This window comes from Capra hircus (assembly GCF_001704415.2).
Source record: "Capra hircus breed San Clemente chromosome X unlocalized genomic scaffold, ASM170441v1, whole genome shotgun sequence".
NCBI classification, from domain to species: Eukaryota; Metazoa; Chordata; class Mammalia; order Artiodactyla; family Bovidae; genus Capra; species Capra hircus.
The window spans coordinates 26,284,909-26,311,601 of record NW_017189517.1 but is presented as its reverse complement, the minus strand read 5'-3'; the positions used below and the strand labels follow the sequence as shown (position 1 = coordinate 26,311,601).

At 37.9% G+C, this 26,693-nt stretch overlaps 1 protein-coding gene across 2 annotated transcripts in view; it reads right to left on the bottom strand.

Annotated features, from left to right (window-relative positions):
* The window catches only part of PLS3 (plastin 3), a 100,441-nt gene extending 75,321 nt beyond the window's left edge, over positions 1-25,120 (bottom strand). Inside the window, exon 1 of one of the 2 annotated variants that reach the window (XM_005700566.3) lies at positions 24,719-25,120. The gene's annotated coding sequence lies outside the window, so the exon portion shown is untranslated. The remainder of the gene's footprint in view (positions 1-24,718) is intronic. The other variant, XM_005700565.3, reaches the window with a different exon arrangement.
* Positions 25,121-26,693: the final 1,573 nt, after the last annotated feature.

Below are 26,693 nucleotides of genomic sequence, written 5' to 3'. Positions count from 1 at the left end.
AGAACATTCATTAATGAACTACATGGTGTCTGTCTTTTTCTAACAGGATGGGTATGGTGTTGAATACAAAGACTACTAATACAGTGTGGGGCCACTGCCTTGAATGCTAAGGCACCAGCAGTTTTACCCACTATTGCTTCTGTCAGTACACTGCAAAAGCAAAGAACATCTTAGTGTTACTAAACAAGTAAGTTAGATCTCCTAGGGACTCTGTGGCATACTTCTTTATTGATAACTAGTGCTTTGTTTACTAATATTTATGATGGAGTCATCCAATTTTAGAGAAACAATAAAACATAAAATCGATAGGTTTTTAACAAGACTTTTCAAAACTGAGAATGCAATTGCCAGAATAAGTTTTAACATGTGTTCTGTGCTGTTTAATTGTTAAAAGAAAAACTAATTCATTAATATCAATTCTGAACATTTTGCAGAACCAGGTTCATGTCCCTGAGACAGGGGCTTATCACAATAATGTAGTTTTTACAAACTTTTAATATGTTTTTTAAAAGATTAAGAAAGGCAATATATTTGTTACAAAACTACTTAAAAATATCCAGCTTGTATGTAGCAAATGGATTTTTCTTCTTATAATCAATAGGAGTCTCCTTCTCTGGCACATACACTAGAAAAGAAAGGGTTTGAAAGTTAAACTCTGTATGAAATGCAGAAATTATTACTACTTTAAAATATTAAAAAATGAAGAACACTATAGTATTTATGTGTGAAGTAATAAGTAGGTTATTTTAAAGCAAATCCCACAACAACAATAAAGACAAAGGGGAGGGACTTCCCTGGAGGTCCAGTGGCTAGGAGTCCAGGCTCCCAAAGGAGGGGACCTGGGCTCGATCCCTGGTCAGGTAATTAGATCCCTCATGTGACATCTAAGTGTACTCATGTCTCAACTAAAGATTCCAAATGCCGCAACTAGATTCTGCATGCTGCAACTAAACGTTCCCACATGCCACAGTGAAGATCTAAGATCCCACATGCCACAGCTAAGACCTGATGCAGTCAAATAAAGAAAATAAATATTTTTTAAAATCACTAAGTAAAAGAAGGGGAGAGAAAGGATGAAATATAAGACATCAGATATTGATAAACTGTTAAAACAGGGGGTTCCTTATGCTATTTTATTTTGTATGTTTAAAATTTTCCATAATAATAAGTAGTTTAAAAATTCCTTGAGCTAATAAAGTATTTGGTATTTTGGAAAACAAAACTAAAATTCCTGGCTCATATTCATTCATTGCACAAACACTGAATGAACATCCACTCCATAAAAGGCACTGTACTATTTGGCATCAGGAAATAGAAAGATTTATGAAACCTGCATTTTACACCCAAGGAGCTCAGGATGTCTATGTCCATATATGTAATCGATTGCCTAAAGTGGGTATAATGTCTCTACTGTGACCATTCTAAGGGGTGCTTACAGTATTTCAAAGCACAACTTGACCCAATGAATTGCAAATTATGATAATGCAATTTTAAGGGGAAAAAAAGGGAAATGGCATGAAAAGAAAATACAAAAAGGAAACTTAAAAAAATAAGAAATGAGACTCTCTTTGGTTTTCCTCTATAAAAGGAAATGAACAAGAGATGTGAGCAAATATGGGCATGACCACATCATTTTTCCACCACAACCCCATCATCTTATTTCACTTCAGGACAGGAACCATCATGTCATCTCCTTTGAGTCAGCTCTTGTACTACTCACATAGGCAAAAATAACTGAGTAATACATCCACTTTCCATGGTGAACATTAAATATATTAAGTATTCTATAATTCTTCCAATGAGTGAAGATGGTGTTTATAAATGCTGTATTTTAATTTTCAAGATTACTATGTTTATTCACATCCCCTTGTATAAATTAAGACCATCCTAAAGAAGAAATTCACAAGTTAAATCAGTAACATTCCTCAGTTACTCAAGGAGTCTAATTGTAACACTGATAAATAAAAAATAAAAGCAAGAATCAAAAAAATAATTTGCTTTAATTATCATCTTCCAGCTTATTGCCGTATATTCCAGCAAATGGTCAAATTTTCCCTGTTCAAACTTCAGGCAAAATGTGCAAGAGTTCTCAAAACTCATTCAATGTATGTCTTCAAAATCTGAGTGACAGATTAAAGGATTTAAAAATTCTCTATTTCATGTTTAATATTTATTAAGCTCTATGAGGGCAGTGATTTGTCTTTTCACCAATCTATCTCTGGTATTGAGTACAGTGCCTGACACACAGTAGGCACTCAATAAGTGTCTGTTAAGGAGGGTGGGGGAGGAAAGATTGGATGAAAGTAATCAAAAGGTACAAACTTCCAGCTCTAAAATAAATAAGTACTAGGGATGTAATGTACAATATGAGAAATAAACACTGCTGTGTGTTATATACGAAAGTTGTTAAGAGAACAAATCATAAGAGTCCTCTTCACAACAAAAAAATTTTTTTCCTTCTCTTTTATATTTATCTATATGAGATAATGGATGTTCACTAAACATACTGTGATCATCATTTCATGAGGTATGTAAGCCAAATCATTATGCTATACACCTTCAACTTAAACAATGCTGTATGTTAATTATGTCTCAACAAAATGGAAGAAAAAATTCAGGAATAAATATTTACTTTCAAATGAAAGAAAATTATGTTAAATTATATGTGATAGTAACATTGCATCCTAAAGGAATTAAATTCACTGTCATTGGCTGTGTGGTTTTGCATAATCAAGAACAAACGTGTAGCACTTTTAATGCAAATCATATAAATAAACATAAAAGACATCTCCTCCCATTGGGTAAACTACAAAATAGAATGATTCTTTAGAGCTAATCCAGCCAAAGAAATGGTACGTTACATCTTTCTAGTGGCACTGAATCCATTATCATATTTGGCAGCTGAAATGATTTTTTAATTCTCCACTTCAGAAGATAAAGGCATTTCAGAGAAAAGTGGACTAGAATGTATAAAGAACTCTGAATTTTATCAAGTTTTTCTTCAAAGTTGCCATACAAAGAAAAAAAAGTCTCATTTGCTTTAGCTTTAACTTTAAAACAACTACTTTTTGACCTCACAAGCAATCACAAAACCTTCAAAGGGAAGAGCTGCTTCAGCATTTCCTGCCTGCCTGCCCTAGCCCAAGATTAACCTTGCCAGTTCTTAGGAAGACTTATAAAACCCCCTTAAATGACTAATTCAGATAAGTGGTAATGTGAAGCCAGAGTTTATAAGATGCTGGTTTATACTTGTTACCCGATGAAGCTATCACTTCAAAGTGTTAAATACATTCACAAAGAGGTTCAGACATATTTGCATGTGGAATACTTTCTGACTTCTGCTATTACTGTGGAGACATGTTTCCAGAGGAAAATTGTTGCCTTGTTGTCTAACAAAAGTCTTTAAAGTAGCTAATGGTCACTTCAACGACCACTAGGCACTCTGTCAGTCTAATTCTTTCCTTAATTCTTGCAAACACATACATATACACTTTCAAAACACACCACAGATAAATTCCATTTCTTTGGTAGCTTGTCATGAAACAGCCACCTTAAAGATCTATCAGAAAAATCCAAACGTGTGTGTGTGTTTATAGTTTTGAAATCGCCTTTTTAGATAAGGAAACAGTCACTGGCTTCACATACTTTAGGGTTTCTTTGCCAGGATAACTCAACAATTGCATTAGGTTTTCTGCTTCTATCCACTCTTCTCTGGTTATGTTAATTTCTTTGGTTATGTTGCTATTAGGGTTTTATTCAGTTCAGTTCAGTTCAGTCACTCAGTTGTGTCCGACCCTGCGACCCCATGAAATGCAGCACGCCAGGCCTTCCTGTCCATCACCAACTCCCGGAGTTCACCCAAATTCACATCCATCGAGTCAGTGATGCCATCCAGCCATCTCATCCTCTGTCGTCCCCTTCTCCTCCTGCCCCCAACCTTCCCGGTATCAGAGTCTTTTCCAATGAGTCAACTCTTCGCATGAGGTGGCCAAAGTATTGGAGTTTCAGTTTTAGCATCAGTCCTTCCAATGAACACCCAGGACTGATCTCCTTTAGGATGGACTGATTGGATCTCCTTGCAGTCCAAGGGACTCTTAAGAGTCTACTCCAACTCCACAGTTCAAAAGCATCAATTCTTCGGCGCTCAGCCTTCTTCACAGTCCAACTCTCACATCCATACATGACCACTGGGAAAACCATAGCCTTGACTGGACAGACCTTTGTTGGCAAAATAATGTCTCTGCTTTTGAATATGCTATCTAGGTTGGTCACAACTTTCCTTCCAAGGAGTAAACGTCTTTTAATTTCATGGCTGCAATCACCATCTGCAGTGATTTTGGAGCCCCCAAAAAATAAAGTCTGACACTGTTTCCACTGTTTCCCCATCTATTTCCCATGAAGTGATGGGACCAGATGCCATGATCTTCGTTTTCTGAATGTTGAGCTTTAAGCTAGCTTTTTCACTCTCCTCTTTCACTTTCATCAAGAGGATTTTTAGCTCCTCTTCACTTTCTGCCATAAGGGTGGTGTCATCTGCATATCTGAGGTTATTGATATTTCTCCTGGCAATCTTGATTCCAGCTTGTGGTTCTTCCAGTCCAGCGTTTCTCATGATGCACTCTGCATGTAAGTTAAATAAGCAGGGTGACAATATACAGCCTTGACATACTCCTTTTCCTATTTGGAACCAGTCTGTTGTTCCATAGGGTTTTATTAGGTTAATTAAAAATGTTTTTTAATCTCCAGAGAAAGCTTAGGACAACAACAATGGTTGCTATTTTCTACACATAATAGCCATTGTTAAGTTTGGCTCAACACAGCATCCTGAATACAATGTAGATTTATCCTTAAGATTGGCTGCAAAAATAACCACGGTCTTACACAGTGTTATATGCCCTTGCTATTCAAATGTCTGGGAGATAGCCCGTAACTTTTATTTTTGCTGAGATACCCCAACTGTATTTCAAAGATGAAGCTGAATCCATAAACATAACACTACTGCTGGCTCAGATTTCTAGAGACTGAATTGTAACTGACCAGTCTTGCTTGCTCAGTATTTTATTTGGCAGTCTGGTAACCCTGGTCCAGCTAAAAAGTCTCATTCTAATTAATTCTGCCATAAATCAAATGGCTTTTGTGGTCCTTGCCTGTTAAAACTCATTGTTAGCAAAAAGTCGTCCATACAAAGTAACTTCTTACTTCTCCCAGTTTATCCCCCTCCTAGGTACTGTTACCTCAGAAATTGGCTAAAGCCATTAGCAGGGTTCTTTTGATGGGGTAGACTATAGTAGGCTCACTGGCTCTGAGAGTTCTTGGCTTTAGAGAACGAGCATTAAACAGTCTCTTATTAGACAAAATTTTAAAAATGTTGATAAGCTATATGTGAAGAAAGAAGTTGGAGTATCTGTTTATGGTGAGTAGTACCATTATACTGCATTTTTCCTTAAATTACACTTTCTTTCCATCAGAGAATAGTTTTTGCTATAGTGTGACTATTACCTAAACAAAGGAGTAGGCGAGAAAGAAAAAAATCACTGATATTAGTAGTACTAATTTTTTCAGTATTAATTCTGTATTTAAATAGTTTGAATGATCATCACACATCCTTTTACCAAGACTTCTCAGTTCTTAAAATCTTAATATTGCCCTGTTTTTCAATTGGCTGAATTTCACTTTCAAGTATTTCTCTTTTCTATTAGTTCTTTTATATTTTCAGGAACTGCCTAATACCTTTATTTTTAAATGATGTCTTGGCTTACTACTCTTGGATCACACTTTTATCCTTTCAGAACTCTGAAGACAATACTTAGTAGTAGTAAATTTCACTGCAATAATTATATTAAAACTATGAGCTACATTTCTATGATATAGATAAGTTTTCCTTATTGAGAAGTAATTGTGTTAATTGTGTTTAAGGTAGTATAACTGGACTGTGATTTTCAAATTCCTGCTTTCTGAGTGTAACCACTTATGTTTATAGGCTGCCAGTGATATATTTATTAAAACAATAAAAGCCAATTTAGAATATAAACAGGATGGGAAAGAGAGCCAGGTTGCATTTTTTTTTTTTTTGGTGCTTCCACCCTGAAACATGAAGCAGAAAGAAGGGTGGAAAAGCTTATCTTGAGAAAGCAAGACAGAAATGAAAGCATGATCTCATTCCCTTTTCCCACACCCAAAAGCAACAAGGTGACATTTTCTCTTCCTCTCATCAGTTTAACAGTCCTCTTCTCTTTTTCTAAAATCCCTAATAGTAAGTTTTCAAGTGCTTTTTTTAAAATTAAGAGGTTTACCAGATTCTTTTTGTAATTTTTAAGATTTTAGTTTTCAGAATCAAAGATCAAAGCATGAGAATGCACAAAAGTTCTCATTTAAAAACTTTTGCTTTGCTATTTATGACTAACAAACACATCCTGAGCTCCAATAACCTAAACCCCAAAGATTTGGAGGCATGTTCTATTTTGCTCTTTGGGGAAAGGTATTTGTTTAAAACGACAGAAGAGGTAAACCATATTTTCCTTAAGGCAGTAAGTTTAGGAGTCTTGTAAAGAGAAATCTAATGGGGGAGGGTCTTTTAAAATTCTACAAAGAACTCTTCAAATAATTTTAAAATTCAAAACCATAACAATGATTTAGAACTTGAAAGTTATACACCAAAATCAAGAATGTGTTATTCCTATGGAAAAGAAGTTTCAATTTTGGCAATGAAAAAAAAGATGTCCAAGTTATATCTGAAGAAAAATGACCAATTAATATTTGTTCAGTGATTTAAAAATCATAAACATGGCCATCACTTTAGAAAATAAGACCTAGAATGAGGCTACAAAAGAAATTAAATTGTCTTCTTTAAGAATGCCATTACCAGTTTTAACTAAATTAATATTACATATGCAATCTCAAAATTCTAATTTATTCATTATCAATGCAATTTCTATCAACAGCAGAGTTTTTTTGTGGTCACAGTCCAGCTTATTCTAAAAATGTTTTGTGGAAAGGAAGAGGTCTTAGAACAGGTAAAAGATATTTAAAAATTAAAATGGGTGGGCTCTCTCTGCCTGGTGTTAAATCATTTCTTACAGCTACAGCAGTCGGGATAATGTGGTTACAGAGTAACACATGCAGATCAATGCAACAGATCAGAGGACTCAGAAATAGGCCTACACAAATAATGCTCAACTGATTTTTGACAAGGGTACAAAAGCACATCAGTGGAGGAATGGTGCTACAGGAACTGGACACCCATAAGAGAGAAAAAAATAAGAACTTTGACCTAGACCTAATTTTTTATAATTTTGTGTAAAGATTTACACAAAAAATGAACTCAAAATGAGCCATAGATTTAAATGTGAGACATAACGCCATAAAACTTTAGAAAAAAAATTGAAAAATTCATCAGGAAGCATGTTTAGTGAAGGGACCTTAGATGTGACTCCAAAAAGACAGTCTATAAAAGGAAACATAGATCAATTTGGGCCTTGTCAAAATAAAGACTTCTGTTCTGTGAAAGACCTTGTTCAGAGAACAGAAAGACTAGCTACAGACTAGGAGAAAAGAGTTGTACACCACTTATCTGATAAAGGATTGTTATCTAGAATATATAGTTCAGTTCAGTCACTCAGTAGTGTCCGACTCTTTGCGACCCCATAAACTGCAGCATGCCGGGCCTCCCTGTCCATCACCAACTCCCAGAGTTCACCCAAGCTCATGTCCATCGAGTCAGTGATGCCATCCAGCCATCTCATCCTCTGTTGTCCCCTTCTCCTCCTGCTCCCAATCCCTCCCAGCATGAGAGTCTTTTCCAATGAGTCAACTCTTCGCATGAGGTGGCCAAAGTATTGAAGCTTCAGCTTTAGCATCATTCCTTCCAAAGAACACCCAGGGCTGATCTTTAGAATGGACTGGTTGGATCTCCTTGCAGTCCAAGGGACTCTCAACACCACAGTTCAAAAGCATCAATTCTTCAGCACTCAGCTTTCTTCACAATCCAGCTCTCACATCCTACATGACCACTGGAAAAACCATAGCCTTCACTAGATGGACCTTCGTTGGTAAAGTAATGTCTCTGCTTTTCAATATGATATCTAGTTTGGTCATAACTTTCCTTCCAAGGAGCTAGTGTCTTTTAATTTCATGACCTCTCAAAACTCAGTATTAAAAAAACAACCCAATTAGAAAATAGGCAAAAGATATGAAAAGATACTTCACCAAGGAGGATAAACAGATGGGAAATGAACACATAAAAAGATGCTCAGCATCATTAACCACAGGGAAATGCAAAATGAAACAAAATTGAGTTATCTCTACACTAAATAAAAAAGTGACAAAATCAAATGATATCAAGGATGTGGAAAAACTGGACCATTCATATATTGATGGTAAGAGATTAAATGGTACATTTACTATGGGAAAACATTTTAGGATTTATAAATTTAAATATGTACTCTTATATGACCCAGAGATTTGTATTCTCTGGGCATTAATCTCAGAGAAATGAAAATTTACAGTCACAGAAAAACCTGTACACAAATATCAATATTTGTAGCAGTCCAAACTAGAAATGGCTAATATGTTGTTCAATGTGTGATTGATTAAATAAACTATGGTACATTTATACCATGGAATACTACTCAGCAATAAAAAGAAAGAAAGAATCATTACACACTACTTGACTGAACTCTAGACAATTATGCTGAATGAAAAAAAGCCAAAAGATTGCATATAATTCTGATTCTGTTTATATATTTTTGAAATGACAAAATTATAGAATAGGGGAACAGATTAGCGGTTTCCAGAGGTAGAAAGAAATGGGGCAGGTGCAGGGGAGGGAGGAAGAAGTGTGTGCTATTACAGAAGAGTAACAAAAGGGCTTCTAGCAGTGAAAGAACTGTTATGCATCTGGTCTATATCAATGTCAACATTGGCTTTAGTACTGTACCAAGGTCCTGCAAAAGGTTATTATTCGGGGAAACTGGGTAAATGGTACAGATCTCTCTGTTATTTCTTACAAGTACATGTCTACAATTTCTGCTAAGTGAAAAGTTCAGCTAAAAAAACTAACAGAATTAAACACAGAATATAGTATCATTAAATTGATGGGGATAAAAGAAGAAAGTTCCATATCTTATTTTAAACATTTTTTCCACAAAGTTTTCCAAAACACTATAGACAAAACTACAACTATTTTGGAAGAAATATGAGTGATAAATCCTTCAATGTATATCCAATATATTTGCATTAGAGTTTTCAAAATTCTCTGGATTCAATACTATGTAGGAAACTCTTTAAGATCAGTGATTAGGACTGCAGCTTTGTAAGTATAAGAATGCCTTGGTTGAAGATATAACCTAGAAAATAATTTACCACTTTAAAGCTATAACCAATGAATTCTCATTAGCTATGGAAGAGTTGGTCAAGTGAAATAATGCTGCTTAAGTCATAGGTGAAGTGAGTTTCGGAGAATTATGTCAACTTTTAATGACACAGCATTCCTCATTTTGTTAACATCTGAAAGAAAACTCCAGTTAGTATAAATTGATTCATGGAGGAAGAGGAAGAGGCATTCCTAGTAAACAAAGTTGGACTCTGGATGTGATGTCTAAATTTATGGTGAGAAGCGTGACGGATTAGGTATCAGGAGACTCTGTCCCCCACCACCGCTCTACCACTTCATGATGTGGCAAGTCAAAATCAATTTCTCTGTTGCCTCATTTGCAAAAATCAGTGGCTGGATTAGACTCTGAGCTCTTCAAATAACAGCACATTATTTTATTTATCTTAGTGATAACAGTGCCTAGCACACTGTTGATCATTAATAAAGCCCTGTTAAATGAATTAAGTAATGGAGTAGGAAATGGCAACCCACTCCAGTATTCTTGTCTGAAGAACCCCCATGGATGAAGGAGCCTGGTGGGCTGCAGTCCACAGGATTGCAAAGAATGAGACACAACTGAGTGGCTAAACACAAAACAAATGAATTAAGTAATGAAATGCATATGTGCATGCTAAGTCCCTTCAGTCATGTCTGACTCTTTGCGAGTCTATGGACTGTAGCCTGCCAGGCTCCTCTGTCCATGGGATTATTCAGGCAAGAATACTGGAATGGGTTGCCCTTTCCTTCTCCAGGGGATCTTCCCGACTCAGGGAGCGACCCACATCTCTTCACATCTCCTGCATTGGCAGGCAGGTTCTTTACCACTAGTGCCACGTGGGAAGCCCCAAGCAATTAAATAGGAAGTTCAACAGGAAGTTCTAAATGGGTCTCCTGGAAATTATATCTTTTCTTGACTGAACTACAGCCCTTCTCTCTCAGGGAGGCCTATCCTTTCCTAGTGGGTTTGCAAGGTGCTAGCTGCCCAGAAGAAGAAGGAAACTAGGCCCAGGAAATTCTCTGTGGGTTGAATATAGAAGATAATGGCTGAGACTGGTTCTAGGCATCATTAGCTATTTTGACCAGAAGGGTTCTTACAAGAAAAACTCTGTAACTGAAGGTGATTCTTTTCCATCATCCTTGGATGATAATCCCTCATTCTCATGTTCATCCCTAAAGAGTCAAAAGGTAAAGCCTCCTTCGAATGTAATGCTGCACTTTCTAAATGTAAAACACCAAGCTCTTCTGAAAATGTTAAGTGTCAAATGTATTCAGTATTATTTCTGGGTAGATACACAAGAGACTAGTACTAATGGTCACCTGCGAAGGGAAATGGGGATCAGGTCAGAGGCACATTTTTTTTATGTCCCTTTATAGCATTTGAATTTTGTTCTGTGTTTATATTTCATATTTAAAGAATAATTTTTAAAATAAATATATTATATATGCTCAATAATGCTTTAGGCTGACTGAAAACCACTGTATTTCAAAGCATTTTTCATTTACTTCTGCAATACTTAATACTGCTTACTTTTGATCCTTATATTAGGTGTTTAATAAATGTGTTTAAACAAGGCATATTGGACAAATCTATTATATAAAAAGTTTTTTAAAATGTGACTATACAACTTTCACAGATTTTCCATTATTCAAGTAAAAATATTAAGGAAAAAGTTAGTATTGGGAACAAGTTGATAATAAGCTACTAAGCTTCAGGAAACAGGAAAAAATAGCTTCACTTAGATATAGAAATCAGTACTGCTCAGAGTGAAAGCAAGGATGTGCATTAACAGCAGAGTAGTGATACATGAAATATTATCTTGTCAGTACCACTTCTAATCCATTAGCTGACCTGTAGTTAGACATTTAATATTAATATGTCCCATTATAACAGCCAAACAGTGGAAACAACCCAAATGTCTTATCAATGGATGAACAGATAAACAAGATGTCATATATCCATACAATGGACTATTATTCAGTCATAAAAAGGAATGAAGTGTTGATATATGCTACAACTTCAATGAACCTTGAAAACAATATTCTAGGTAAAAGAAGTCAGTCAAAAAAGACTACATGTTCCATTTATATATGAAAGTCCAGAACTGGGAAACCTGTAGAAACAGAAAGTAGATTAATGACTGCTTGGGGTTGGAGAGATAGGTGGCTGGGGAGAGGGATAGCTTAAAAGTATGGGGTTTCTTTCTGAGGTGATGAGAAGATTCAAAAACTGGTGATGGTCATACACATCTGTGTATATACTAAAATCCACTCAACTATACAGTTTACATGAGTGGTAGAGAATGTGAATTCTATCTCAATAAAACTGCTTTAAAAATGAAAAATATTAATATGTCACAATTTCCTTTTTGATCCTAAAGTTAAGCAGTTCTCATAATGAAAGCGCTATCTGTAACATTCATTCCTGACCAATTAAAACAAGTGAGAGGAAGAAAACCAAAGAAGCCCTTTGCTTAGTCTTCTGATAGGTTCACATCATGATGTATTTTATTCAATTATGATTCATAAGCTATCAATTTGCTGATTAGGTTTTCACAATTTAATCTTTATTAGCAAAGTCCTCTTTCAAATGTATTTATGGAGACCTGCTATGTGCCAGGTGTACTGTGAAAGAATCAGGAAAATGGGTTTATTTTCCTTTCTCCCTAGAAGAACAGTGTTTTCCATTGTATATGGCAGGAATTTAGTGCTATCTTTGAAGCAAACCATATACACAGAACATAGTACATCCAGATATACTGCATCCATTTGATTCTCTCCCATCAAACAGAACAATGACCACATTTGGAATCCTGGGTCATTTCAAAGTCTGGGACAATCAAGAAGTTCAAGGCAGAAAATGAAGGTGTCAGTTATACCTGTGTACAGGGCTTCCATGGTGGCTCAGATGATAAAGAATCTGCCTGCAAATGCAGGAGACCCAGGTTCAATCCCTGGGCTGGGAAGATTCCCTAGAGAAGGAAATGGCTACCCATTCCAGTATTCTTGCCTGAAGAATTCCATGGACCGAGGAGCCTGGCAGGCTACAGTCCATGGTGTCGCAAAAAGTCAGACATGACTGAGTCACTAACAATTTTATACCTGTGCACATGTGCTCTGCTCAGTTGCGTTGACTCTTTCCGACCCCATGCACTGTAGCCCATTCAGTTCAGTTCAGTCGCTCAGTCGTGTCCGACTGTGACCCCATGAATTGCAGCACGCCAGGCCTCCCTGTCCATCACCAACTCCCGGAGTTCACTCAAACTCACATCCATTGAGTCAGTGATGCCATCCAGCCATCTCATCCTCTGTCGTCCCCTTTTCTTCCTGCCCCCAATCCCTCCCAGCATCAGAGTCTTTTCCGAATGAGTCAACTCTTCGCATGAGGTGGCCAAAATACTGGAGTTTCAAAGAACGCCCAGGGCTGATCTCCTTTAGAATGGACTGGTTGGATCTCCTTGCAGTCCAAGGGACTCTCAAGAGTCTTCTCCAACACCACAGTTCAAAAGCATCAATTCTTCGGCCCTCAGCCTTCTTCATAGTCCAACTCTCACATGCATACATGACTACTGGAAAAACCATAGCCTTGACTAGACAGACCTTTGTTGGCAAAGTAATGTCTCTGCTTTGGGAGTAAGCATCTGCTACACCTTTTCCCGACCCAGGATCAAACCCAGGTCTCCAGCATTGTAGGTGGATTCTTTATCGGCTAGGACACCAAGGAAGCCCCATTCTACTTGTAATTACTGGCTATTATCCTTGACTCAGATAAAACTTAACAGAATGCGGTACCATAGAAAGTATGAGAGCTACATGTGGAAGTAATGGTGAATCAATGTTTTTTAAGGCTTCTGCATACATGGATATTTCCACAGCTGCAGAACCAACTACTGCAGAAGTACATGCTGTGCACAACATCTACAATTTAGTAAAGCTGGAAAGAATTTTATTTTTGTAAAAACTAAATGGGGAGTGGCTCACTTTCTTGCCAAAGGGCTATTTTATTCCAAGACACTGGTGTCTGCTGACCTTCATTTATAGGCTGAGCAATGTTCTATTTAAGTAAAATTAACTCATGGTGGGCACTTTTTCTAGGATGCAATAATTATTGCAAAGAAATAACAATGTTTAAACTTGATTTGTTCTTAGTTTAGATTTGATTATATTGGGTTATACATGAATGTCTTTGTTCACACAAGGTTTAAATTTAGAAATTATTTTATGTTGAGAAAAAAGGCCATATTTAAGTTCCTTTTCTACATGTAAGAATATTTTTAGGTTTTATGAAATCCAGTATTATGTCTTTTCTTCTAGACTGCAGGAGTATCTTACCATCTTTGTAGCCCTAGCACTTAGCAGCTTTCATTAAACTTATTTCAGCTGAATGATGAAAGAATTCCACAAATAGACTAATTAAGGCATTGTCCATGTTACTATATTTGGCTAACTCTTACTCCATCTGTAGTTTGTACCATCAGCAATATATACCTTAGAACTCTGGGCATATTTTAAAGTTTCCCTGAGTTTTACATCTCTTTGTAAATGCCTTATAGGCCTGCTTTTATATAATCCTTACACATTTCGAAGTACTTGACATAGCAATATTCCCTTCATCTTTACACAAACCCTCTCTAGGTAGGGAAGTTCGCCATGATCTGCTTGCTCCTATAAATATATTCTAGTTTGTTTTCATTTCAGGAGGGGGGGGCAACTAATGCCAGAAAACTTTGATTTAGGAAAAGATACCAAATGTATGGATTGGCTTATATCTTTATACATGTTATTCTATCAGTATTACTTTTTGGTTATCTATACTTAATATTAATTTGGCTATATTGGTTTTTAATTATTATAAGACAAAATATAAATTTTTAATTATTCATAACCATTTACAAAAGCTATTCAACTGTAGCTTTAAACTGGAGAGCCACAAACTGCTCAAAATATTTGTTGAATGTGTCAATGTCCTTCATCATTTCCTGGTTTTAGCTTTTGAAAACTTCCACTAGAGGAAATAATAGGCATCGTAAATTTAAAATGAATATGTTTTGGATTCACCCATGACTAAGATTCTGATTTAATTTATAACTCTCTGCCTTCCCCAGCATTTTAAGTTTTGACTAATTTAATTTCTCTTTTCTCCTATTTTTCAAAAGCAAACTTTTAAACACTCATGTTTATACTATTTCTACTATTGTAGAAACAAACACTTAAGAACTTGAAGCTTTTTTTTCCTATCCTCCAAAATAAGCATCAACATTACCTATTACCTTCCATCCTGATCTAAGCTAAATTTGTTAGTAGCAATGAGTTTATAGTGGTGTCTGTAATATATTAAAAGAGTATCATTTCCAATTTTCATTTGAGGGTGAATTTAGGCTGCTGGATGGCATATCCTCATAAAAAGGTAAATGGTAAAAGGGTTTCTAAGCTAAGTCAAGAGGCTTCTTCAACCTGGAACATTGTTAAAATCCTCCACATGTGTAATGCAAAGCATTAGGAAGTCATATTTTCACAATACCATTAAATAAAACAAACAAACAAAAAAACACCTATCTTATTTATCTTAAGGGAAAAGAGAGTAAATCAGAGGAAAATGAAGAGGTAGCTACAGACACCTGATAAAGATCACCTAAGGCAACATTAATTGACTTATAAATTGGCATGCCACATGGCTTGTGGGATCTTAATTCCCTGACCAGGAATCCAACCCCTGCTCTCAGCAGTGAAAGCATGGATTCCTATCCATTGCACCGCCAGGGAAGTCCCCACTATTTTCTTTACAAATGTTCTCCTTTAATTTTAAGGACAACACTAAAACAAGTCATATCATCCCCATTTTATAGATAGTAAAATTGAGGTTTGGAGGAGTTACAGAACTTCCTCAATATCACAGAGATATAAAACAGCAAAACCATGGGAACCCACATTTTATACTAAACTCCAGTCTGACTATGAAATATAGCATGTACATTATACCTCTGAGAACAAAAAAAAAGAGGTGATGAGAACGAGTTGTCTAGTCAGACATTTTCCACATCACTTCTGGGTCATCAGATGATGTCCAGAACAACATGGTCCTTAGTGCCACCGATGAACTGGGGGAAGGAAACAAACATCCGGGAAGGGTCTATGAAGCAGCATGGGATAAGTTTAGAGAAAGAGATGCAGTGTACAATGAGACATTTAAATATACAAAATATTTGTTAAGTGTTGTAATTGGGGGATTCACTACACATGGAATCTAGGCACAAATTAACTGATGACACCAGAAATTTTACCACTATTTGATCTCAGTTTAGCTATTTAAGCAAGCTGAATGAAATATATAACTGAGTTTATTGAGTAGCGTCAAAGTACAGGCACACCTCATTTTATTGCACTTTCCAGATATTTCACTTTTTACAAATTGAAGGTTTGTGGCAAGCCTGCATCAAGTGAGGAATCTATTGGCATCTTTTTCCCAATAGCATTTTCTCATTTTGTGTCACATTTTGGGAACTCTCACCATATTTCACAATTTGTCATTATCATTATACTTGTTATAGTGATTGGTGATCAGTGATCTTCAATGTTACTAGGATACACTGAAGCCTCAGATGATTAACTGGTATTTTTTAAACAATAAAATATTTTTAATTATGTACTTTTTAAAGATGTAATGCTATTGCACACTTAATAGACTACACTATTGTATACATGACTTTTATATGTGCTAGGAAGTCAAAAAAATTGGTGTGACTCACATTATGGTGGTAGTCTGGATGTAACTGATGTATCACTGAGCTGCAACTGCACAACCTGAGATTTAAAAAAGCCTTTTGACAAACAGAGCCATTTGTACGTCTGTGAGTCTATTTCTGTTTTGTAAGTAAGCTCATTTATATCATATTTTAGATTCCACGTATAAGTGATATCACATATTTGATGATATTCATCTTTCTCTGTCTGACTACTTCACTTAGTATGATCGTCTCTAGGTCCATCCATGTTGTGGCAAATGACATTATTTCATTCCTTTTATGGTTGAGTAATATTCCATCACATATATACACACATACACAGCACATATTCATTCATCTGTCAATGGACATCTAGGTTGTTTCCATTTCTTAGCTATTGGAATGGAGAAGGCAATGGCACCCCAATCCAGTACTCTTGCCTGGAAAATCCCATGGACAGAGGAGCCTGGTAGGCTGCAGTCCCTGGGGTCGCTGAGGGTCGGACACGACTGAGCGACTTCACTTTCACTTTTCACTTTCATGCACTGGAGAAGGAAATGGCAACCCACTCCAGTGTTCTTGCCTGGAGAATCCCAGGGATGGCGGAGCCTGGTGGGCTGCCGTCTATGGGGTCACACAGAGTCGGACACGACTGAAGCGGCTTAGCAGCAGCAGCAGCAGCTATTGTAAACAGTGCTACTATGAACATCAGAGTATGTGTATATTTCCAAATTAGAGTTTTCATCTTTTCCAGATATATGCCTAGGAGTGGGATTGCTGGATCATATGGTAGTTTATGGTTACTAAAGGGGAAGGGGGAATATGTCTGAGATTAACATATGCATACTGCTATACATAAAATATAAAACAAGGACTACTATATAGCACAGGGAACTACACTCACTATCTTGTAATAAGGTAGTGGAAAAGAAACTGAAAAAGAATACATATGTATAAAATTGTATCACTTTGCTACACACCAGAAACTAACAACATTGTAAATCAACTATACTTCAGTAAGAATAAATCAATAAAACAAAAGAACCTCCAAACACAGCCATTTAATCAACTTCACGATGAAGTTTCTTTAGGATACTGAAAGTTTCTGGTCACAAATAAGGTTTCCATACTTGAACAGAGTTTTACAGCAATCTGAAATCTAAAGGCTAATTAAATACAAACCTGTCTCCCTTCCCCCATTAACAGTTCCATTTCAAAAAATAGAACTTCCTAGGATTGTGCACCCCACAGGATTCTACTTCATCCTGCTTTGCACCTGCTAACTAGATCAGAGGAAACCACAATATTTCTAAGACATATACTTTACCTAAACCAGCTCCAGTTTAGTCACATACAAAACACTATATAAAGAATGGCTTGTTGTTTTCCTGAGTGCTGTTCTTTGAAATCAAGGCTCTTTTTGGGTAAGCCAGTGTTTAAACTTCAAAGATTGTCAAAGGAATTCATCTTTAAAAACAAAAATCTTCGCAATTTTTCTTCTAAATACCTATCCCAAAGAAATATTCAGAGTCACAAAATGCTTTTTGCCCCAGGATGTTCACTGAAGTATTATCTATAACATATGGAAAGAAAAAAAATTTCCAACAACCTGGAATTAGTGAAATAAATTATGAAATCTCATGCAGAAATTTTAAATATTTTCAAAAATATCTTATGTGAAAACATTTTCACAGTATAATAAGTGAAAAAAAAGAGATACAAACTGCATATACAACATGATCCCAATTTTAAAAATATTTAACTTTCTATACAGGAAACAGATTAAAAAAATATGAACAAGTGGCATGATTATGAGTAATCTTTACTTTCATTCTTTATAAAAATTTTTGCTTTCTTTTAATACTTTTACAATGGCCTTGTATTTTTTAATCCAACACAAAGTGATTAAAAACATCTGAAGTACACACTACTTAAGACACTTTTCCAGCAGATTAGCTAAATATACCTATTGACTATTATAGCAATAGGATATACTGAAGGAATCATCTCTTGTCACTTTTACCTCTGAGAAAGCAGTCTGAAATGGAAATTCTCCCTCACTGAAATACAAGCTCCAAAATGTCAAAAAGACATTAAGAAATGGCAAAAACGGACATATAAGCAAGTAAATAAATACAGAAAAAAAGCTTAAAAATTACATTAATCTATAAAGGACAATGTATTAGTATTATAATTCAGTGTCAATAGCAGAATGTCAATCTGAGCACAACACTATGTAATTATAGCATATAAGGTAGAATGCAATAATATGAATATTCCAAGCTATTTTACTGTCCTCACAAATTCTATTTTATAGAAAGTATTTATATTTTATATAAATATATATACACATATGAAGTAAAAACAGCTTAAGAGAATCAAAATTTTATTTTCAATGACTAGGTTACAAGGTTACAAAAAATGATTTGCTATTTTTTAAACCAGAGATGGTAGAAATGAGATCAGATTTTACAAAAGAAAACGATTTATTTTAGCAAAAAGAACCTTTTCTTCAGAACTAGCCACACGATACCAAGTAATTTCAAAAGTTCTTTAACTCAGGGCTTTCTGCTTATTTCATTTTCATTAGGTACTGTTACTTCACAAATGATATTTTAACAAATGTTATCAAACATAATTTTAATAAAATAAAACATATGATAATGCAAAGAATGACAGAGTTAAAGAACCATTATGTAATTGGCAAGATGACAACAGACACTGAAAATTAATTCCAAGTTAACAATTTTGAGGGTGGGGGTTGAAAATGACCCCTCAGAAGTTACCTAGCCCAAGGTTTGTTTTTCAAAAGAAAATCTACATTCACTTCTCACCTTTTCTGTGTTAATGATGGCATGACACTTAAACATACAGATTATCTCCTTCATTATACACTTTTCCATACTTCACATATGCAATTTAGAGTGCAATTACACAGAGAAACATTTGATTTTTCATGCGCAATTTTACACAAAACCTCCTATAACAGGCAATCACAAAACTAAGAAAGAAGTATGGTAAGCCAAAGTACTTTGTAAGCTTTAGCAATGAACACCAAAATACTGCTCGATAGTTGCTTGGGAAAAGTAAGAAAAAAAACCCACACCACATTAATGGCTTTAACGGCTACTTGGCACAATATTTGAGGGGAAAAAATATAACAAAGTATTACATGTATAGGGCTTAATGCTCTTGTTATCAACCATTTCTCTTATTTTTCATTATATTATGTCTGGCTTTATTTCTCCTTAGCTTGTAAAAGTGGATGGTTGGAGACTATTACAGACAAGTAAAATGTGGCAAGACTTAAGTGATGAGAACTCTATTTCTGTAAACTCTTGTTAAAACTTTGGTGCTTCTATGATATACTACTACAGTGCTTTGAATTTATATAGCACCTGTCTGCTGAAGAGCCAAGGCTTACATAGCTCATTTATCCTTTCAGCATCCCTGTGAAATACGTAGATCAGAAACAGATGGTTTACAAATGAAGTAAAATCCAGATATGAACACAGAGAACTTCCATAATTTACTTAAGATGGCCTATCTGTGCAAACTGTAGAGGATTAAAAGACCCTGGATTTTTTTCCAGTAAACAATACTACCTCCTTATCATCAAACCAATTTCTAGACTGCTAAGAAAAAGTAAGCTTTCTTATAATATAAAATCAGAAAGTTTAATGTGCCAAAAATCTCTGATAAGGAATAACAGAAATGGTCTATATTTTAAAGAAATAACATTAGTCACTGCGTAAGCCACCAGTGATCATCTTCCTGTATAGTCACCAATTTTCCAACAAGGTATTTAGCTTAAATACAGTTGCTTCTCAGGTGGTGCTAGTGGTAAAGAACCCACCTGCCAATGCAAGAGACATAAGAAACTAGGGTTCAATTCCTGGGTCGGGAAGATCCCCTGGAGGAGTACATGGCAACCACTCCAGTATTCTTGCCTGGACAATCTCATGGACAGAAGAACCTGGCACCCTATAGTCCATAGGGTAGCAAAGAGTTGGACATGACTGAAGCGACTTAGCATGCAATATAGTCGCATTACAATTGGTAAACAAATAAACCGATAAGTAAAATTGAAATAAGCAATACTATTTCTATATAAAAGACACAACAAAGTCCTTGAGCCATGCCCTCTGTTTATAAATGAGAAAATGTGTGGTGTCTGGCACATGTATGTACTCAATGTTATATAATAATGTAATAATCTTTAGTGACTTTCTCAAGGTCAAATTATGAGTCAGTGGCAGAACCATGTCTAGAATCTAGTTCTTCTGAAGGAAGTCCAACATACTTCCCCCTTACCATTGTAATTTTCATTTAACAGCAATGCTTTTTCAGCCCCAAAACAGTTTATACTCAGCAATATTTGTCTTTCAAGTGCTAAGAATAAGGCAAATTCAATGTTATTAAACTTATTAAAATTTTGGAAACTGTCACCTCCATAACTACCAGTTGGCCCAAGTATTATCAGATCTTTTCCTGAGACTGACATTTCATGATTAGACTGTTTTTAATATTTCTAGACCATAATTTTAACCAAAGCTCTCTCATAACTAAAAACAGCGAGTCGTGACCACTGGTATCTAAAAGACCTTCCAACAGTATAATGTATCCAAAAAACTTTTGAAACCTCCAACACATTGAACATACATTATATGGTATGTCATTCCCTAGAATAATTATACAGACTCAAAATGTGATCTAGCTGTTTTCTTCTAAACTGAGTTTTATTATTTTCACACGTCAAACTTTCCCCCCAGATTACTTTTCACCAAAACAGCACGAGCAATTACAAAGTGATTCCAAAAACAGATACCCAAGTCGTCATGTATTGATAGATGTTAGATGTTTGTTTTCAATTTTATATCTGCTACTTCTGGAATCTGTACTAAACAGCAAAAACAAACAGTTTGGCATATACATTCCACCTAGATTATGATAAATTCTGATAAGGAATGACAGAAATGGTCTATATTTTAAAGAAATAACATTAGTCACACAGTACCAAATTCACAAATTTATCATATGTGCCAAGAATATTATTATGTCAGTATATTTCTTGGATAGGCAAGCAGAAATGCCTACCTAAAACAGAATATGGAAAAATTGCAAGTGGATTTCCTTCCTTTTCTCTGTCAGTTTCACCAAAAAGAATCTCCTTAGTCCTCAAACACCGTGGTGAAGCTACTACCCACTTCTTTTCAGTATCAGTCACACTGTTTACCTTGGAGAGACATCGACTCAGTGGACATGAATTTGAGCAAACTCCAGGAGACAGTGAAGGACAGGGAAGCCTGACTTGCCACAGTCCATGGGGTCGCAAAGAGTCGGACATGACTTAAGAACAACAAAAATGTCCATGGAGTTCCTGATAGTGCCCTGGATACTGATATTCTGCCAGTATAAATAGTCACAGTTAAGTCTAATGTACTTGTAACCATTTGTAGAAGAAACTTAATCTCAACCCAAATATTACTCACTAGTTGTAATTAATCCTTTTACCCAAAATGTATTAAGCCTAGACATTTTTAGCAATTGACCCTAAATAATGCCATCAGATTGGATTCCTTCGACCTGAGTGTTGATTATCTGTGTAAAATCAAGTTGTTGTTTAGTCGCTAAGTAGTGAGTGTCTCACTCTTTTGCGACCCCATGGAGGCAAAGCATAATTTATTTGGCTCTCCCACCCCAGACAAAGAGTTTGATCACTTTCTAGATCTAACAATAGAAATTAAGTATTAGACTCGTAATCCTCTAATTTTGATGAAAGCCTGGGTTCATTAGATCATACCACTGAAAAATGAAGTCAGTAGTTTTAAACAAGTGGACACCTCTGAGACAAAAGACTGTGGACAGAGAGCCTAGTGAGGATCCTGTTTTGACATGAGTTAATATTATTTTAAAAAGAACTTAACTCCCTATCACTTTAACCTAGTTGGATAGTTGTACTCCTTCCTTTTTTAAGGTTAAATATTTATTAGTTCAATCTAAAATTATATTATCACCTCACTTCCACTAGGGGGGTCTATATAGCAGTGCGTCCTTAACTCCCAATTAACTCAGGTGCAGTTTGAGTCCACTTCCAGCTAATCTGCGCTGCCAGGTTAAGCCTGGCAGTCAGAGCTATGTGCTTTAAAGTTGTTCTAGTTTTTAGGCTCAGAAACCCATGCACAGCATAAAAATGGAGTGCTCAAGTCATTCAGAGGTTGCTGCAGTACGTAGACAAAGGGTTTCTGGCTAAAGCATACAAAGCCAAAATCTCTTAACTGTTCCCAGTTTCATTTTTAGCTGCCCTAGTTGTTTTCAAGACTGAATATGTGTCAACTGGATCCATTTTTGTAAATAAGTAAAGCTTTTAAACTCTTGACCTCAGAGGTTCTGCTGCCCATTTCTGTACTCTGCAATACATAATCTAAATCACAAAAACCGTAAAGTTTTTCCAACAGTTGTCTTAACTTGGGTCACTTGGGTGGGTATTGGTCATTACAGAAGTTGTTTCTGTGGCATCTCATTATTCTGCTAAAGTATTGAAAGGCACAAACCCAATCAGCTCTATTTCTCAAATTTAGTGTCCACTGTTTTTGTGCCTTATTTCTGATCCAATTTCAAACCACAGTAACTGATGGTTAATTTTAGCCAAAAGATTATCCACCACTTTCAAGCAGATGCCTAATATAGAGAACAGTTCAACTGGAATATAGGCCAGACCTAGGTACATGGACAAAGCCTAATTTTTTAAAACACTATCTTATGGGATATGGCTTCAAATCAATCATTTCAGAATGAAACAGGGCATGAATAAAAGGGCAATTTTCCCAGGAAATAATTAGTAAGATATTTTTAAAATTTAGAAAAGCCAAAACTAGATTGAAGAGCCACAGGGGAGACATATATCCCAGCACAAACATATTTCAAGCCCTTGTTTTAAAAACAGCTTCTGTTTTTATTCTGGATAAAATCTGAGCACCAAATTCCCTTTCTGTTCCCCTCATCCACATCCAAGTAGAATTCCCTTGAGTAGAGGCTAGTTCACACCCTCTCCCCTTTTTGGTCCAGTATTTTTGGGAAAATGGACTTCAGCCATTACATTCCAGTTTTAAAGTCAAAAGAAGTCATGTGACCATGACCCCAGGGGCATCAGAGACTTGGGGCACGTGATGCCAATTGGCATGTGTGGGGCTTCCGCCAGTATGTTGGAATTCGCTCTAAATTGCATCCTCAGGATCAAGTTTAGGCGCCCAAATACACTGTGACATCTAATAAAGCGGACTATCTGCTTATTTCTCAGTAGTTTTTCACTTCACCTAGGTACCTACTGTGCGGCCTGCCAGGCTCTCTTCCCAGTCCCCACCCTCATCCCCGGTAACAAGTCGGGCACCCCCAGCATCCTGTCTATCTGATCCTAAACGGCGAATTAATTCTAAACTCAACCTTGAGCACCAACCGGGATGTCGTGCAGATCGGGTGTGGAGCAAGAAGCGTCGCGTACGGGAAGAGTCATAAAGCCTTAAGTCCACTCCACCTCCCAGGCTGGGATCTTCTGCCCAGAAGCCTGGCGGTCGGAGCCGCCAGCACATTAAAGCCAGGAGCAGCAGCGGCGACGGCGGCGGCGGCAACTTTGGGACTGGCGAGAAGCCAGGGCGCGGGTGGTCGGCGTTCCCCGCCCCCCCCCGCCCCCCCCCGCCCCCGCCTCTCATTAGGGCGCTAAGTACTGCGGGTGCGGAAAAGTAAACACTGGCAAGTGCAGCTGTGTGGGAGAAGGGGGATGTTGCCCCTCTCCCACCGTCCCTTTCGACTCTGTCTCCCAAGCCGCCGGGACCGTGTGCGCTCGAGGGTGCGGAGCCAGAGGAGCTGAGAAAGCAGCAGACCGGGCGGCAAGGAATCGGGAGCGTGAAGAACGGAAAGGTACTGTCCTAACGGCATGGGGATGTCCTGCTACTGAAAGGAAAAAAGTGCTTACTCATAGGGAGACGCGGTGCGATCGCTAAGCGATCGCTACTGGCCAGGGAAGCAGGCGGAAGGCAGGCAACCAGAGCCTCGTTCTCTCCCTGGGCCACCGCACCCCGAGGAGCCGGGGGCCGAGGTGAGCCTGAGAGGTCACCGGAGGCGGGCGAGCCGGGGCTGGAGGCGTAGCAGGCGGCGGGCTCCGGGATTTCCTGAGTCCAGAGCCGGCGGAGGCGGGGGGAGGAGGGTGGCAGTAGCTGGAGAAGGACGATCGAGGGAAGTTTAGACGCTGGGTTTCTACTTCGGGGCCGCCGCCGGTAAAGGGGAGAAGGGCAAGGGTTGGCGTCAAGGACTCCAGCCCAAGGTTGGCAACAAGTTAAGAGCAACGATTGAGAAAACACCATCTCCCCCAGTGAACGTCAGAAAACGTGTCTGAAGCGGGTAGCGGTCATGGGGAACACTCGGTCACTCCCACCCATCCCTGCTGCGAACGGTCGCTTTGGCGCCCAAGGCTGGGACAGAAATCTCTCCAGCCTCCCTCTCAGGCCCCCGCCCCCCGTGCCAGGCATGTTCCCGCCGAGGTTCCTGGAGATGCTCTCCTCTGGACCCACTCCTGCCCACGCTCAGGGACCCTGCTCCCCCTCGTGCCCTCCTGTATCTGCAGAGCACTTACAGAAAGTCGCAGAGCACCGAATCTGGCCCAACTGCCTCCGCCCGACGCACTCAGACAACTTCTGCCGCTCGGAATCTTTGCGGCTGTGGTTCTAAAGCCAGCGCTCCCGCCCCTTCTGCCAGGCCCTCCGCCCCTCGGCCGCCGCCATTGGCTCGGGTGGTGCTAGCAGTCGGCCTGGGAACCAGGAAAGGGATTGGGCCACGAGCCTGTCACATCATCTGGGTGGGGTTTTGGGACAAAAGGCACAGGGATGGGCGCCCTGGAGGGATGGGGACTGTAACTGCGGCTGGGAGCGTAGATTGGTCCTCTGCTCCCTTTCTCCCCTTCCCTAGCTCTGAAGAGACTAGAAGTCCTCAGAGCCTGGCTGGGGTACCACTTTCTCAAAAACCGTGTAGAATAAATGAAAAGATGAGAATGTGGGAGCGAGAGTTTGAATGTTACCAAGACCCTATTTAAGTCTGGAGAGTACAGTTTCAACCTAGAATCATAAAAAGAATCTGGACGTGGGAAGGGAAGTTAGTAGTACGCATCAGTAGTCTCTTCGGCTCCAATAAGCTCAGGTGCGGAGCAACGCAGAGGGAAAACCTCAGCAATCTTCCCTTTCTAACTAGTTCTCTGGAACAGATATATGGACAGGACGAGGCTCTCATGTTTTGGGTTTCATGCCAAGTAAATTGTTAGCCAAAGTCACCTGTGTGGTCTGTTTGTCCATACGGAAAGGAGTGAGAGGTGGAGGTGGGGAGGGACGTGAAAGTTACGTGGTTCCAGTTGGTTGACTGTAAACGCATGTCAATTCTCATCAATCTCCTTTCACCAGAGAAAACTTGGAGACATACTCCTGCTTCCTAGAGTACCTTTCCTTCTTCTTGGCCTCTGTGTCATAGCTGACCTCTTTCATTAACATGCGCTGAGGTTTTCCCTGCTTATCTGCATTCCAATCTTTGGAATCAAGAGACTGGCTTGTGGCACAAGAAGCGGAAAGGCTAAACGCTTTCCCGTTTCAGTCGCAACCATTTTGTTCAGGCAATGTGTGCTTGGAAAATTTTTTTAAGAATTTTAAGTTGGTTCAACTCAATCTCATTTTATATGCACTAGGAAAATCTACTAAATTCAGAGTGGCCTGAAACATTGAATGGTCTTGTCAAGGAAACCTCCCTTTATCTGCTGTTCTGGATTTCTTGAGAGAAATTAATCTATAGTGAGTGTCCTGGCTTCTTAAATGGGCAGAGAAGGGGAGTTCATATACTGCCTAAAGGCTCTACTAGCAGAGAAGGAATTGGCATTGTGAAAAAGCCTTGTTAAATATTAATTAATGATTAACCAGCTGGAAGAACATATGAAAGGCACAGAAAGGTGAAAAATAAATGAGAGGGCAATCATCAGGCTTTCAGAAACATTAAATTTCTGGTGTGAGAGATTTTGGGTCAGGCTAGGGTCAGCATAAAAGTACCGATTTTAACATGTTCACGTTGTATGAACTGTGCACTATATCGCCACACACATTTACAAGAGGCTCCAAAATGAGATTTCTAATTTTCAGTAATTAGCCCAAGGTTTGGTATGGTTTCTGGAATTCTTTACACAAAATTTCTAGATACACTGATACAGTACTTTAGTTTTCTACATTTTATGTTGTCTGTAAATCACTCCTGAAGAGCTTCCAGTCTCGATTAATTTTTTTTAGAGCTTGGTTGCTTTACAATGTTGTGTTAGTTTCTACTGTATAGCAAAGTGAATCAGCTATGCGTATATGTATATCCCCTCTTTTTTGGGTTTCCTTCCCATTTAGGTCACCACAGGGCACTGAGTAGAGTTCCCTAGCTTTACAGTCCACCTGTTTTAAAACTTGGGAGAAGGCACTGGCACCCCACTCCAGTACTCTTGCCTGGAAAATCCCATGGATGGAGAAGCCTGGTAGGCTGCAGTCCATGGGGTAGCTAAGAGTTCAACACGACTGAGCGACTTCACTTTCACT